The sequence below is a fragment of the Topomyia yanbarensis genome, chromosome 3, assembly GCF_030247195.1.
Source record: "Topomyia yanbarensis strain Yona2022 chromosome 3, ASM3024719v1, whole genome shotgun sequence".
Lineage (NCBI taxonomy): Eukaryota > Metazoa > Arthropoda > Insecta > Diptera > Culicidae > Topomyia > Topomyia yanbarensis.
In genome coordinates, this window is record NC_080672.1 from 398640933 (window position 1) to 398649478 (window position 8546).

Below are 8546 nucleotides of genomic sequence, written 5' to 3' on the forward strand. Positions count from 1 at the left end.
TACTATTACAACCTTTGCAAATCAAAAATGTCCACATTGTACGGATTCATATGATAACTCACCAAGGAAAAGTCACCATTTTGAATTTTGAAATCCCCGCCATCTTGATATTTAGAATGACGGCGAACATCAATATTTAAACTCTGAAGATCTTCTCGAAACCAAACATTTCGATATTACCCAAGTAACCACCAAGTATGTACTAGTACATATATGCAGTAAAGTAGCATTTTATTTTGATTCCAGATGCTTCTGGCTGCATATTAGCATTTTTATGCATAACAAGCTTTCAATAAACTATTTAAAAACTTCTTGTCATTAATCAGCATTTCTAGAGGCGTTCTGCCATTTTCATGGCACAGCAGTAATGGAGCGGTATATTTTGCAAAAAGCGGCTTTTAAAAAGCCCTTTCCATGCTTATTGGTTATCTAGGTCACGGCTCACAGAAACGAGGCTCGCTACTCCGCGAATTGACAGTTTTTGGTGACGTCAGAGAAATCGTTGAGATAAACAAACGGATTTTCCGAAAGTTAATTATTTACAATATTTAAGCTCTTACGGTGGAAAAAAAATAATGTATAATGGATTCTTACACCATAATTACACTAGACAGTCGATAATCAGTGCATCTATGTGATTATTAGCATAAATTGTGAATTTGGCTGCAGCCATAGAAAACATCTAACCGAAATTTCCTGCTCCCAGAAAAGGGTTTGGACATTGACATAGCTTCCTTGTGATCTACCAGGTGCCGACCATCCGTTAGCAGAAAAGAATATGTGAATTTCATCTAATTGTTTTCACCGACGATTTCTATGACGTTCGCTCGTCAAATGTGTACACTCTAACTAGCTAGCCTAGTATATGTAAGCCGTGACCTGGGTAACATATTGACTTTTAATAAATAATCTAATTCAACTCTGTGTTATATCACACCCTGTAAATAAAGATGTAAGTCGTCAGTGCTCGAAAATCATCATGAAATAGGGAAGTTACGTTTGCCGTCGGCCACACAGCTAGCCATGGCGTTGTATGGGATTTTTTGACTATTTACATTGAGAAAGCCCACTTGGTCGTGTTTTCACCGCTGGGTTGCACTGTATACACCAGATTGTCACGTCCAGGGCGAATATTCTATTGTGTGCAAATTTCAGTTTTTTTATTCGTGTCCATTTTTAATTCTTTTCAGAAAATTTGGGGGGATGCCCGCTAGCCTCGCTCCCCTCTGACTACGTGTCTACGTGGACTTTTGTTTACACACAAAATAGCGTTCCAACATTCATTTTTTTCAACATTTTTTCATCGGAAAATATGTGAAAGACCAACTGACTCTGTTAAGCTAAAGGATTATGTGTTGAATAAACGAATTGAATATTAATTAATATTACTATTGTTTCTGAAGTTACGAGTATCAAAACGTTTGGCTGTTGCTTTTTCTAATAAAGGCATCCTTCGTACTAGAGGACAGCCGATCAAAAGTTGATAATTTTTCACGGAAACTGGCAGGAGGTTTCATTATGGCTCAGCAGTGTTGAAAACGATTATTAAAAGCCTTGCTATTTCACACCAACTTCAAAAATATTACGTCTACCGCTTTATTGTCGCAGGAGAAAAAATCACTTGTCATTTGAAAGGTACCAGATCACCGTAGAAGATCTGCATCTACGTAGCAGTATTTTTTATGACAACCAATAAGATCCCCACAGAAGTGGATTTTATGTAAGGAAAGGTGGCTAAGATTGTTGAAATAAAAGGTAGAAATCCCCCAAAGGCTTCTGTTATATCGAGGGCCTTTTTGAGTTTTGCCCAGATAGTCGGGAAGTGTTTGAAACAGTTCCTTGACGTGACAATGGAAATTAGTTTCATTTTAAAAGACTTTATCATGATTTTCTTTTAAGTTACTCCAATTCTGAGAAAGTACCGTTTTCGATTATCACGATTCAACTAACTTGTTATTAATAACGGGTTTCTAAAAGCTTGTCAGATATGTTTCCAAGTAAAAACATATCTGGCAAACTTTTAGAACCCGTTGTTAATAACAAGTCAGTTTAAATCGAAATAATCGAAAACGGTACTTTCTCAGTATTGGAGTAACTTAAATAAAATCCCAGTACACCCAAGAAATTTATTTTACTTCGAAACAATGAATAATTGTAATTGAACTACGTTCATTGACGGTATGATTGGCGTACGACGCATGAATGCATTTGTATGTACAAACTTTTGTTAAAATCAGCCACAGTCTACGGTATACATATAGAAGAGAACAATTTTTAAGAAACACAGTACCTTCACCAGCAAACTTTTGATTGATTTTCCCCATCGAGCAATAGCAAATCGCTTGTGTAAAATACATAAAATAGAAAGCAAACCCACGTTCATTTGGTTGAACGGTTTTTCGACCATTGAGCTTTTAAAACATAAAATAAACAGAAAGTCATTTTCCCGTGCTTAAATTAACCTTCCTCAAAATGTTCGTTCTTATATGGGTTAAAAATACCCAGTATCTCGGTGTCTGGTCGCGGTAAAAATGCACCCTGCGAAGAAAAAATCGCCCCTAAACCCACGTAGCTGGCCTATCGCCTTAATGACCGCATCCCAAACTGAAGACCGATTGAGCCATCGCCAAAATTTCCTCTCCTGTTAGTGCAAGCAAGTTCTTCGTATTCCACTGCACAAAATAGAAACATGAACAGTGGAAGACCAAACTGGGTGTGGGGGAGGATAGCCTTTCGCATTATTTTATGCTTCTCAACAAACGGGCAACGGTGATAGCAGCAGACTCAACAGGTTGCAGTTGTTTTCCCTATCGAACCCAGGCGGGAAAATCGGCAGCCGCAGAAGCTGTTTTAAACAGCACGTGATTTACATTTCCTTTCCGATACACCACTTAGCGCCTAGAGCAACTCGCGCTGCGAGCGATTGGAAAAGATGAAGGTGGGTGATCTTTTATGCAGGCTCGTTGATCCGTAACTTCATCAGTGGCCGATTACAACCTTGGCTTTCACGTGTAGAGTGTTCTGATGCAGCGCATTCTAATGAATGCTAATGAACAACAGGAAAATCACACCGGACCTCACGTAGGCTAACTAGGCTTATTTTGAATAGAAAAAACACCCTTCAGCAAAGGGACTCTCTACCAGCTACCCACGTAAGAGTGGAAGATTTTCGGGGTTTGGCGCCCTTGAAAAAAATTGATGCTTAAATATTCACCTGCAAGTTGGTTTGCTTTTTTCGAGAGTCACAAAAATTGTTAGAAGATTCTTTTCACTTTTCACTTTAATTACACACTTTATTTTTAGATCGAACTGTAATTAACTCTTTCAGTCCTTGGTGTTTTTATTGACTGTTCAAGTCTTCGATTCACTAATGGATCACACTTTTTTTTTTATTTTGATCAGGAGTCACTTGTCCAAGAAACAAAACTTATTTTTTGGTTGTTTCTACAATGAACCGCGCGAATGTTTTTTTTTAACTTTATACTGTTCCTTAAACTTGCTTTCAGCTAGAGCTATCGTATGGACGTTACGCCAAACTTTAAAAACTGATGGCGCCAATCGCGTCGGATCCGTATCAGAAACACAAATGAAGACCTGTTGCTTCTACCGCTGCTTTTTATAGAGTGTCGTGCCCTCGAGAGGCTGTAACGGGGCGGAAAGCTCGCCGCATCGCTTCGCAGATGCTACAAAACGTTTTCCATTCGGCTCAGTTTGGGTGATGATCATACACATAGGTAGGTTCGGCCTAATCGGTCGGCCGAGCGGGAATTGTTTTTTGTTTGCGTTCGCGAATTGGTTAGTCGGGTCGATGCAACATATTACGAATCGTGCGGCATGCTGGTCGATCTAGTTTTGGTTATGCATCGCATGGTTGCATTTGAGCAAAAATTGGCGTGGTCGTGGTTATCAATCATGTTGGTTTTAAATGTATAACAGATGGAATGGTCAGTCGTCCAATTCAGAGGGTATAATTGTAGTTCTACAGTGCGTTGTGCGAGGACCGTTGAGTTTCGAACATTAATAATCTAGAAGAGTTGTGCGTTTGGTTTGGCCACTTCTCTCGGACTTCTATAAACGTATCGGAAGTTGCAAATTCAGGGGCTGGTTATGATGCTATGGGTATTTTGACCTTTCATTCAAGCTTAAATTTGTGATTTAGTCATTTTTTATTTAATTTTTTAGGTTATTTTTCATGTTTTTTTTTATTTACTCTGTTTTCGGTCTTTTTGCGCGGATTCCGAAAATACTCGGTCTTATCTTTGAATGCGTAAGTCTTTTATAAAATAACGTATTTAAGGAATAGTGGTAATGACTGGTCCTCAAGATTCCTTATGGTCCACACCACAACAATGTGGGTATATATCAAAAAGACCCGCATAGGGTCTTTTTGGATATATTGTGAGGAAAATTCGATAGTGATTAAAAAGTGCTAAAGAGGAAATTTGTTTTCCAAAGAAAATATTTGGCTTACATCGAGTTACGATATTTCAAATAAATATTTAAGACAATAACAACATTTTAGATTTCCATAATAGCATGCAGTCTGGGTATTATCTTTTTATTAAAGACAGGTATAGAAACCGCCTTTGAATATAAGGTTTCAGCGTGGAAAAAAACATTTTCTTGCGAATTTTTTTAGAACATTGTGTGAAGCAAATTTATCAAAACCTTTGTACGTTATAGTGTATCATTTCAATAACATTCCGTAATTTTTCTATGCAAAAATATCAACAAACGACTCGGTGACGAAGCTTTTTGTACAACGTCTCTGCAAAAACATGATTTGCAGTGTTACCTGCCATTCAAAAACTACTAAACCGATTTCTTTCGAACTTTGCATACAAAGTCTAGGTTAAAAATATCTAGCTACGTTGAATTTTTGAGATAATTTTTCATTTGAGCGGGTGCTCACTATGAAAAGACAGAGTTTTTCCTGAAAAACGGTTATTTTTATTTAACATGAGTAAAAAATCCCCTTAATTGAAAATTTATCTCAAAAACTCAACGTAGTGGTTAGGTATTTTTTACATAGAATGTGTATACAAAGTTTGACAGAAATTGGTCAAGTAGTTTTGGAATGGCAGGTAGCACCGCAAATTATGTTTTTCCAGAGACGTTCTACAAAAAGCTTTATGACCGAGTCGTTTGTCGAAATTTTTGAATAGAAAAATTGCAGCATATTATTGAAATGATATACTATAATGTACAAAAGTTTTGATCAATTCGCTTCACGCAAATTGCTAAAAAATTCGCAAAAAAGTGTTTTTTTTTGTCGCATTGAAACCCCGATTATTTCGCTTTTCTTCCAGATTTTCCTACGAAGGGTCACATACGAAGAACTTGTGGAAGACATTTTCAATGCTCTAAACCATGCATCAAAAGGTTCTGACCCTGATGGAATCCATCATTATTTATAAAAAACCTAGCAATCGAGGTAACTGCTCCATTGTTCTGGCTGTTTAATATGTCTTTACAATCTGGACAGTTCCTCCAAAATATGGAAGAAATCTCTTTAGTGTCTATATATAAATCCGGCAAAAAATCTGACGTACATAATTATTGTGTGATAGCCATAATCTCCTGTATTCAGAAGCTTTTTGAATCATTTGTAACCGTTGGTTCTGTTCCGTACGGAAAGTAATAAACGTGTATCATTTGCTCACCCCTTGTTTGCAAGGAAATGTGCCCCTTTTCAAGCAACCGGCGCCGTAAAAAAGTAGCGCGAACGCTCACAAGCATCAGCGACCGAGAGAGAAAATTTTCATTCTTTGTTAGAACGCCGAAGAGGTAAGATAGCAGCGCGAACTAAAGTAATGTAAAAATGTATGTGATTTGAGGAATACTCCGAATTTCTGAGCGTAAATCCTGTCCATTTGACTAGTGTTTCATTCCGAGCTCGAATCCACGCGACACAGTCCACCCGAAGTTTTTATTCCGTCCGAAAAGGTCCCTTCGCTTATATTTTGTTGTAAATATTAATCGTCTGAAGAACCTTCGCGTTTCTTCTACTAATATACACAACATCAGTAAGCAGGGTAGCGAAAGGGTGAGTACCGCTGTAACCCAGTCAAAAAGGGCAAGTTGCTGGCTAGCGGGGGGCTATTTGCCAACTCGGATGCGCTAATTGCCTTACAATTTGCCAGCAATTCGCTGGCAATTAGGGGGCTATTTTAAATGCAACATTTGGGCGATTTGCCGCCGTCATTTTTTTGCCGCTCTACCCGCCCTTAAATCGCCCCCAAATCACCCAGGGAACGCGCCATTTAATAGCCCTTAATTGCCTGATATGAAAACTAAAAATAATACTTATTTTCGGATTCATTATCTACTCATATAATTTTATTAATACACTAGGTAATCACCACCAAACTATAGGAAGAATCCATGGTGAAATTCGTATTGCACACCAAAGCTTACCACAATCTGACTTTCATTTAGACTTTCGGTCAGAGATCTTGTTCCACTATACTTACATACGATTCCACAATTTCCCACATTCGTTGGCTAAATTAAGTGCACTAAACAAACAAAATACAAGCGGGAGCACGCCAATTGTTAAAAAAACAATTTTAAACTTAAGCCAAACATGAACCGCCATGTTTGAAAAACGCAAAAAACAACCAAGTCCATTTCAGCCGCCAGAAAATTTGTCTAAGTATTGAAATTGCCTTTAAATCGCATTCGCAAATTGCATTTGTTCCTAGGGGCAATTAGCACAGGCGAGTTGAGTAAAACGTCAAACTTTTTAAATCGCCTGGCCATGTTCGTCCGCATTTTTTTGACAGGGAAGCTATCAGTTCGTCTCAGTGGGTAGGTGAACCACCCCATATGGAGACGCGAGATACTGAAAATTATATATGGATTTCGAATAACATTTTGGAGGGAAATGAAACAGAATTTTATGAAAGGGCCAGTACTTCTTAACCTTGGTGTCTTTTAAAATCAGGCGTCCGTGTGCATCAGTTCAGATCTTACTGGTGAAATTTATTATACCCCCCCCCCCTTTGGGGGTGGGAAGAAAGTTTTAAAAAGTGTTGCGATCGTTCAGGTAATATAGTAGTTTACCATGAAGAAGCGATCATATTATTTAGCAATCTTGTGCTCCAAATATCTTCACCAGGACCACTTAGCGCTTCTTAGCTATATTTAAACCGACATCCAGCACACGGTTTGGCCCGCGAATCCGGGATGATTCTGCGCCTAACCCACAAAGGATTACCGAACGTCATCCGGCGCAGCGCGCCATCGTTTTCAGATCACCATCGTACCGGGGCCACAGTGGCACGACTTAGAACAAAAGATGGACTAAAGTCCAAACTTTGCCGTATCGGTTCAAATAGAACGATTTTATGTAATTTTGGTACGCTGACTTCGTTTTTGATATTAAAACATTTCAAAAATAAGCGTGTACTATTCATTAGGGTGTCTCAAAATATTTGTTTTCGAAATCGCTCTTAAAATTTGTGTATAATAATTTTCGTGTGCTCAATCGTTTTTGATGTTAACACATGCAAAAAAAAATTCATTGTACGTTAGGGTGGCTAAAAAAATATGTTTGTGAAGGTCAATTTTTTTTAATCAAATTTTTGTGCGCTAAATTTCCATTTTAATTATAAAAATAGAAATTAACTTTACTACTTATTAGAGTGGCTCAAAAGTAAGGATTTCGTCTTTTATAATGATTTTTTTCAATAGTAATTTTGGAATTTATTTTCCATATTGAAACGAATTAATTTTATTGTGAGACTTCAGAAATGACTATTTCGTTTTACGGATCAAATAAGATGTGTTCGACTAATTTTGGAATATTTAATTCATTAGTGGGTTACATGATATGAAAGTTACATTTTCTATCATTTTCAAAACAAACCTTTTGAGCGTCTTAGTGGAATGTTTAATTACATTAACTACTCAACATGATGGTTAACGATTTTTTTCGTAGGTGTGTTTTACGTTACTTAGATTGCTTATTTCATATCTTAAATGAAAATAAATCCAAACCCCTTTTTTCGTGTATATGGTTCATTTAAAAATGGTGTTATTTTATTTGGATAATATCGCATACCCTTAAGCTATATCAGTGCTATGCAAATTCGGATCAAAATAATCTCATCAAATGACTAGAACTCCACTATTCTCACTCTATTTGACAGTTATTGCGCAAGTTAGCAATAAATAGTTCCAGAAACATTTTATAACCTATTTCAGATGGTTGAAAACGATTTCCAAACATTTTTAATATCCATCTAAAAAAACATACTTCCTACTCGGCTCCTTACTCTGGATAACTAGCAAAACCCTTGTAGATCATGCTCTCAATGCTATTTGAAAGTTGTGCATGTATTCGTGTTATTATTCTAGCTATAAAGTGATTATTCAAATTCAATATCAGTAATAACCTTGCGTCTCCATTCACAGTTTTTTTTTGTTTTCGCAAATTTTGAAGAGAAAATTAAAAGCTTTCGAATGAGTATAGTGTGATCGCGGGCATTCACGGGCGTCGTTGTTGTTCACCAATAGAATCGGTATAAAAACAGTTTTTATTG

The 8546-nt window shown here is 37.2% G+C and overlaps 1 protein-coding gene across 1 annotated transcript in view; it reads right to left on the reverse strand.

Moving 5' to 3' along the window:
• The window catches only part of LOC131689310 (uncharacterized), a 29614-nt gene extending 26038 nt beyond the window's left edge, over nucleotides 1-3576 (reverse strand). The window contains exon 1 of the mRNA XM_058974307.1: nucleotides 3215-3576. The gene's annotated coding sequence lies outside the window, so the exon portion shown is untranslated. The remainder of the gene's footprint in view (nucleotides 1-3214) is intronic.
• Between the last annotated feature and the right edge of the window lie 4970 nt (nucleotides 3577-8546).